The sequence below is a fragment of the Canis lupus genome, chromosome 10 (assembly GCF_011100685.1).
Source record: "Canis lupus familiaris isolate Mischka breed German Shepherd chromosome 10, alternate assembly UU_Cfam_GSD_1.0, whole genome shotgun sequence".
Lineage (NCBI taxonomy): Eukaryota > Metazoa > Chordata > Mammalia > Carnivora > Canidae > Canis > Canis lupus.
Window position 1 is genome coordinate 11425920 of NC_049231.1, and position 8623 is coordinate 11434542.

The 8623-nt window shown below is 39.0% G+C and overlaps 1 long non-coding RNA gene across 1 annotated transcript; it reads right to left on the minus strand.

Moving 5' to 3' along the window:
* Window positions 1-584: 584 nt before the first annotated feature.
* Window positions 585-3506, minus strand: LOC119873588. Its single transcript, XR_005365390.1, has 3 exons — window positions 3251-3506; window positions 2410-2877; window positions 585-1505 (listed from the first exon to the last, which is right to left on the minus strand). It is a non-coding gene; the product is annotated as an uncharacterized LOC119873588 (long non-coding RNA).
* Window positions 3507-8623: the final 5117 nt, after the last annotated feature.

Sequence of the window (8623 nt, forward strand, 5' to 3'; positions counted from 1 at the left end):
ACAAAAGTGTCAGGAGGACAGGAAGAGTTATGAGAAAAAGAATGTAAAGATAGTCTCTTAAAAATCTGTATTATATATTTTTTATTTTAGAAACAACTGTATAAGCTTGAAAGCCACCAAAAGGTTTATTTATACTTAATTTATATTTGTACTTAATTTACTGATTTATACTTAAATCAGTAAACCTTTAAAATGTTAGATTACTTTCAGTATTGTATTTCTTGGTCTTTTTTTTTTTTTTTTTACAGGTTTTCAAGATTTGTTAGTTGTGGTAAAATACACATAAAATTTGCCATTTTTAAGTCTACAGTTAAGTAGACTACAGTTAAGTAGTGTTAAGTATCTTTACAACGTTGTGCAACCCATCTCCAGAACTGTTTCATCTTGCAAAACCGAAACTTTACCCATTAAAAGTTAAAAATATCTTATTTCCCCCACTCCAGCCCTTGGCAAACTTCATTCTACTTTCCTTTCTCTCTTTTTTTTTTTTTTTTGAGATTTTATTTATTTCAGAGAGGGGCAGAGAGCATGCAAGCATAAGCAGGGGGAGGGGCAGAGGGAGAAGCAGACTCCCTGCTGACCAGGGAGCTCGGTGCAGGATGCAGGGCTTGATCCCAGGACTCTGGGATCATGACCCCACCTGAAGGCAGGCGCTTAACCAACTGAGCCACCCAGGGGCCCCTTCATTCTACTTTCTGTCTCAATGAATTTGTTTACCCTAGTTCCTTATCTGAGTGGAATCATAGAGTATTTGTCTTTTTGTGATGGGCTTATTTAACCTAGCAGTGTCCTCAAGGTTCATCCACATGAAAGCACGTGTCTGAATGGCCTTCCTTTTTAAGGCTGCATAATATGCCATCCTATGTACGTGCTACATTTTATTTATCTGCTCATCCACTGATGGATACTTGGGTCGCTAGTCTTTGCTTTATACTCCCAAAAGACCTTACCAAGACATTGCTTCAAAAACAGTGTTCTCCCCAAGAAGAATTCTACTAAAAAACATTTCTTCATTGTTACCAATAGCAAATTTGTGTTTTGGCTGCCATGTTAAAAAAAAAAATCAAGTCAAGCACCATCAGGTAAAGTATCAATATTGTTCGAGAAAGGTAACATCATCTGAGAGTTTCACAGTCCCCATTGATAAATGCTGTCGAAATTGTGATCGTGACTTGTCTTTGCAGCCCATTTGCACGTGGTAGCTTGGAAGCTGAAGAATTAGTAGAAGGGTTAGCAAAGAAGGAGTTGATGTTGAAGACCGTGTTCCTCGCCAATGTGACTTCATGGATAAATGAAGTTCATCAAATCCATGTAAAGTCAGCTGGAACCTTTATATACATGTGGTAGAGTTAAGGAAATCCACGATCTTTCCATAAACATCCTGTATGTGCTGTGTTAGGGAGCTCCTGGCCTTCCAGCCAGTTCCCTTGCTTTGTTTTCCCTCCACCTCCTCCTCTTTGATCAGAAATACATGTGGCTTCAGTCCTGTATGAGGCTTCTGCTTCCTTTGTGTAAAGGAAATAGAGAGAGAAGGTGTGACTCATGGGGAGGGGGTGGTGCGTAGAAGAACAAGGAAGAGTCGGATCAGAGAGCCACAAGAAGCATGTTAAAGACTTAAGGTAAGTGAATGGACATATCTCAAAATTTGCATTGATAAATGGGACTAAAGAGAGACTGTTGGAGAAAACTGTCAGAAGTTTAAAGCATAAAAATGGGAAGAAATGGTACAATCAGCTTTTCGCTTCTATTTCTTGAGCTGAGCCGATGTGGATATAGACCTGCTCTCACAAGTCTACAAATGTGGAAATGTTGACTTAAAAAAACAAACCCACAACATTAAATGCAGGAACTCCCAGGCGTCTGTCCCCACTCAGCTCTCAGAATTTGACAGTTTTCTAGACGTTACCGTCCAGGTAAGAGATGGTAAGGCTCTTCTTACAGCCCAAATTTTTAAGTATTTTTAAATACTTAAAAATACTAACATGGGGGGTAAAGGATGAGGGGTGGGAAGAGGGTCAGCAAAGAATCCACTCCTATTACTCTGGACCTAGAGTGAAGATCAAAAATAATAAGCCTCATTCTTGGGCTTCCGAACAGGTTTTAGTCCCCCATTCTCGGGGTGGGGGGTGTTAGTAGGCAAAATAGACAAGAGTTCCTGTTGTCTAGGAGCCAATTGCATTCTAAGGAGAGGGAGCAGAAGATAGATGGGTAAGATATCATCTAGTATTTTAGAGAATGCTAAATGCTTTGGCTAAAACTGCGATGGTTATGAAAAGCCACTTGGGGAGGACTCTGCAATAGTACATGAAGTTCGGGGGGCGGGAGGGAAATGCCCCACATCTAGCCAGCCTGCCATCTTCCCCGGAAGCCCTGCAGCTGAACCACTTTCATTTTCTGAAACAGACTCACCTGTACTGGCCTGTCACCCCCAGTCTTCAGTTCCTTCCACCTGGAGTCCTGGGCTCCGTGTTCCTCCTGGTGGCCCGACTTTGGTCACAATGACATTAGGGGTTGTGCTAAAGATGAACTGGGTTAGGCTCCCCTATCTATTTTATTTGCCTAATCAGCGCAAGGAGGAAGAAGCTTCAGGGATCTTCCTTAGGCCAAGAACACCAACAGCCTTTGATAGTGATCGGGTTCCTTACAGCAGCATCGGCGAGGTCTGCACTGGTTCATTATCACAACGCTGGCGAACTAGTCTGACCTCCTATGACAAACAGTTTGCAATGTCAGGTGAAGAAACAGGATTCTGGGCAACAGCACTCTAAGGCGGAGATGCAGTTCTGCAGGACAAACATTCACAGTCTCCAGGGGATGAATCAACAGCTCACCTATAAAAACACACCTCCGAGTATTGCAGGAGCGCTCTTCACCCTTCTTAGTAAACAAGGAGAAACCTAACTTTATGATCACAAGATAAAGAATCATTAGAGATCTAACTTTACTGGGGACAGGTGGGTAAACACTCCCTAACCTTCTTCTGTATGTTTCCGAACAGAGAGTAGGGACTAAGCCAGTGCTAGCTAGCACCACTGAAATGCCGATGGGCTCAACTACGACTTTAAATGAGGGCAAATCCAACAATTTGGAAGTCACTATAATTTTATGCCATGCTTTGTACCTCAGCTTCGTCATCATTCCTCCAAGGAAGGCTTCCCTGATCCCCTAAGAAGGGACTTGCCCCCTCTACTCTCTTATCATATACTTAGCACATTGTGATTGTCTTGGCCTACATTCTAATTTTGAATACCTCAGTAGACTGGGCACTTCTCAGAGCAGGAACTAAATTGATATTTTTCTCAGTTCAAGCCCTAGGTCCAGTACAAAGGCGAGCCTCCTCTGGCAGGCACAGAATAAACACCTGTTGAGCAAATGATTAACAATATGTATGAAAAAGAATATTCATCATAATAGGGCATCAAACAGTTCATATACCTTAAATCTCAGCAATTGTCCACTATTATTTATTAAGATGTTCATTTGGATTTAAAAATCACATTTAAAATGCTTTTTATAACTTTTTTATAACTTTTTATAACTTTTTTAACTTTTTAATAAAAAAAGTTAAATCTTAGGGTGCCTGGGTGGCTCAGTCGGTTGGGTGTCCAACTCTTGGTTTCAGCTCAGGTTACGATCTCAGGGGCGTGAAATCGAGCCCCATGTCAGGCTGGGTGCTCAGTGCAGAGTCTCCTTGAGACTCTCTCTTCCTCTCCCTCTGCCCCACCTCCTCTGCTTGCTCTTCTTGTGCTGTTTCAAATAAATAAATAAAATCTTAAAAAAAAAAAAAGTGTTGAATTCTGTTCCAATGTTGCCTTCTCAGGGATGCCTTCTTGCAACATCCTGACGTCCTGTACTTTTAAATCTTTTTGACCACAGCCTAGGTAGGGACGCATTTGACATAGTGACTTTGCACATCACATGAAGATTTGCCTTTATTTAATTAATTAATTTATTTTTAGATTTACCTTTAATTATGTGTGATGCTCTTTTTTTAAAATTTTTTTTCTTTTTCTTTCCGTTCTATTTCATTAAAAAAAAAGAAAGCCAGTCTGACCCACTTAACTGATTTCTTAACCCACTCACAGTTTGAAAAACACTGTTTTATATAATAAAATCCCTGACTCATGAAAATAAAATAATGATTGCTTCCCCTATGGCACTACAGGTGTGTCCTGAAAGTTCCATGATAGCTCTGTTGATTGCTGAAAACAGACCAAGAATTAGCTCCAGCCCAGTAGGCTTATTTTTTTCGGTCTGTTTGGCACATTTTTTTCCCTAAATAATTTTATTTATTCAGTGTTGTTCAGAAGATAATTTTATGCTGTATAAATAAAATTTCTTAATATTCCAACATATTAATTAAAAATTCTTCTTGGGCATATTTAGAGGAGGGGGAAAGGAAATTTAAGTCATATTTGAAGTATCAGGTGCAGATGAAAAATGTCTTTGGCAATGAATGGTTACAATAAGTTTGTAACGCATATATTTCCTTAGATATCTTAAAAATTTCATTCATTTTAGGGGTGCCTGGACGGCACAGTTGGTTAAGTGTAGGCTCTTGGTTTCAGCTCAGATTGTGATCTCAGGGTCTTGAGATTGATCCCCAAGTCAGGCCCTGTGCTCAGCAAGGAGCCTGCTTAGGACCCCCTCTCCCTTTCTCTCTCTCTCAAATAAATAAATCTTTAAAAACGTTTTTTCTTCATTTTATAAGATAGGACTTTAGATAGAAGGAAATTTTAGACTGAGTTTTGATATGAGGTCATACATAATATATTTTTTAGGAGTGAAAAAAAGTTGCATCAAGGTAATCATGACTCAGAAGGAAATGGTCCAGGCAGAAAGCATTTGCAACAATACACTAAAGAGGAAATACAATGACTAATGTATGGAAAAGTGTTTAACCTCACTGGAAATAAAGACATTAAAGCAATAGTGAAAACAACCTACGAGAAGAGCAAATATTTTTTTAAAATCTTGTATTTATTCATTTTTAAAAATGAGATTCTAATATGAGTCAGAGTACAAAAAAGGGGTCATTCATAAATTGTGGGCAGGAGTGAAAATTGCTACAACTCTTTTAGAAAATAATTTTGGGATGTAGCTTTAAAAATATTTATTAAGGTAATTCTATAAACCTATCCTAAGGGTATCATCTGAAATTTGGAAAATGTTTTTTTTCGTGAAGGCAGGAATCATAGTATTACTTATAATAGCAAAAAATTGGAAGTGAGGTTTAAGCTGAAGACAAATGGACTATATCCTGGGTTAACATATTGGTACTTACCCGTCTGTGTATTTTTTTCTCTGCATGTGTATTCATATATTTTTGTTGTCCTTTCAAAATGGGGCAATTCTAGTAAATTTTTTACTTACCTATATATTGTCAACACCTTTCCATGCCAATATACAGTTCTATCACATATTTAATAGTTGCATATGTTCTATATGGTCATACTGACATACATTTAACCAAATTGCCCATTTTTGATATCTATAAATCAATGGTTTTCAAACTGTAGCTCATGATTCTTAGTAGGTCAAAATAAATTTAGGGGGTCATGACTAGCAGTCTTATTTATTATACTTTGAATATTATTATACCTTTATGCTTTAATAGATAATTGATAGGACAAGTCCTTTCTTAACCATATTCTCCTGCTTTTCTAAATTAAATTGATTATCCTCATAAGTTTAGTCTAAAAGGTTGAGGTTTAAATTACTTTGAGGGGCGCCTGGGTGGCTCAGTCGGTTGAGTATCTGCCTTTGGCTCAGGTCATGATCCCAGGGTTTTAGTTGGAGCCCTGCCTCAGGCTCCTTGCTCAGTGGGGAGTCTGCTTCTCCCTCTGCCCCTCTCTTACTCTCTCAAATAAATAAATAAATAAATAAATAAATAAATAAATAAATTAAATATTTAACTAACTAAATAAAATTATTTTGAATAGATCCAAGAAAAATACTATGGAAAATTTCACATTCAATTTCTAATACTTTGGGAATTGATGCCTTTACAATAATGAATCTTCCATCCATAAATAAAATGGATTTATTTATTTATCATTGATTTATTTTCTTTTATGTTTCTTAGTAAAGTTGTAGAGGATGCTTCATATGGGCTCCCATATTTCTTAAGTTTATTCATTGGTGTTTAATTTTTTATTTATTTATGATAGTCACACAGAGAGAGAGAGAGAGGCAGAGACACAGGCAGAGGGAGAAGCAGGCTCCATGCAGCGGGAGCCCAACGTGGGATCCGATCCCGGGTCTCCAGGATCGCGCCCTGGGCCAAAGGCAGGCGCCAAACTGCTGCGCCACCCAGGGATCCCCTCATTGGTGTTTAATATTTAGTTTTGCTATTGCAAAAATATTTCCATTATTTTTTTTTCCAACCGAACACAGCCCATCTGTAGGGAAGATACCAGTTTGTTTATACCCTTATTTTGTAACTGAGCATACTGCCTTCTAAAAATATTTTCCCACTCGAGTTGTAGAAGTGGAATGAGAATGAGAGCTTTGAAATGTAACTGAAAATTTGCTCCTATCCCTCTTCCTTCCTCAGTCACATTTTGAGTCATTTTCGTCTCATTAAAATAAGTGGCTGGCCCATGAAAACAAAAATGAGAACGTTAGGACATCTGTACCACCAAATCTCTTTCTTGGAAGAGCAGAATGAATTTCCAAGTAAACACGATTAAATAACACATAACAGCACCCACCTGCGGTGGCTTTATCCCCTCTGTCAGCAGCTGCACATCCTGAAACCATGCTCTTCCCCAACAGGAAGAACATAAAGGACCCTGTGGATAGTTCAGACCCGGGCCTGCATTTGACACTGGTTGTTATACATACACATATAACATCGGGTGCTACTATGATCTTCATTTTATGTATGAGAACACTAGGCCCAGAGAGATGAGATACTTCATCCACTCATTCGATTGATATGTATTGAGCACCTGCTATGCACTAGACCCTCTTCTGTGGCTGCAAACTCCAGGAAGTCTCCCACCTTCCTGGAAGTTACACTTTAATGGGGCCAGACATGCAGAAACACAAATGTCCCTTGTCCAAGGTCATATATTTGAACTGTAAATGTGGCTGCAGAGCCTGTAGGCTTGACCATGACCTCACCTCGCATGGGGAGAGAACACGAGTCCAGAGAAGGTCACCTGCTGTCCCAGGTCACCTGCTGTCCCCTGCAAAGCCTTCAAGCTGGCATGCCTTGGGTGAGCTGACCCCAGCCCGGGCTATGATACCATCTATTGTACGGGTTCTACTCAGGGGGACAATATCTATCCCCTAGGGACAGTTGATTTTATATTTTTAATCACGCTTTGGATATCATTTTATGTGTCCACCCTTCCTGACCCCTGCAGCCCACCTGCCCGCCCAGAACTCCTGCTTTCACCTTCACATTCTTGCTGGCTCAAATGCCAAACTGGAGGTATTAGCGACCGATACAAGCTGACCGATTTTATGAGGCTGATGTCAGATTTTCTCATACCAGCACCAGTATATAGAGACATAGTTGAGGGCAGTTAGGAAAAAACTTTCAATGCTATTCATAATTATCCTTAAAAACGGGGCAGTTGGTTAGAGGGCTATCACCTGCAGCCACATAGATTAAACTGTTATTAGTATTTTGACACAGAGTGACTTCCACTGGATAAAACTGCATTTTATTTCATTTACCAGCCCCTGTTGTTCCTTCAATAATGAAACTAAGGCTCTTCTTGCCTTACAGACACATATATTTGATAAATACAGATATTTCCCAACTATCACACAGTGAATCTCCATTTACTATTTTTCAGGATTTATCTAGATTTTAATTTCTTATAAAAATATTTGTCTTGTTTAATTCCTTTGAAATCTTTGGAGTTAAGTAGGCTTTTTATCTAAATCCGGGGTTTGAGAGCCCTAGAAGGCTTTTGAAGGATTTAAGTTGCTTTTATTCAACAATCTTAGTCATTTCAATACAGGAAAAAAAAAAAAGTATTTTCTCTGCTATTAATTTAGTTTGATGTCAGATATTGTGAGTCCCTTTGAAATATGCTTCAAATTTTCAGCTGTATTTCAAAAATAATTTGTGAGTTTTGTTGCTGCTGTTGGATCTGTGAAAGCCAGGGAGGAAAGCGGAAACCCAAGGGAGAAAGCCCCCCAGACGTCCCGTAGCCTTTCTATTAGTACTGCACACAAGTGTGCTTGATTCCTCTGAATCCTCTGTAATTAAGTGGTTCGCACAAGTCTGGTAAGCACACTTGCTATGGAAAACTTTACACGCCTTTTTTTTTTTTTTTTTAGTACATCATGTGAAATCCTTGCAAACACAAGGACCTTTTATTTATTGACAAAGGGAACAGTGCTTCCAGACAAGCGGCTCTCTTGTCCTTCTCAAAAATAAGAAAGAGAATCTATTCCATATTTTGGTGCAGAGTAACCAGAATGAAAACTACGTATTGTGTGTTATTTCTCCTTTGTTTTGTGAACGCTTTCCACCCGACAGTGGAAAATTATTTGTGTAAACTAGCTTGTGCTTTCTGCAAATGACCTGAAAAGCAGAAATACTCTTAAATTGTCTGGGGTCAAGCACCCCATTGCGGGCCACGCTGAGCAAAGTATTAAC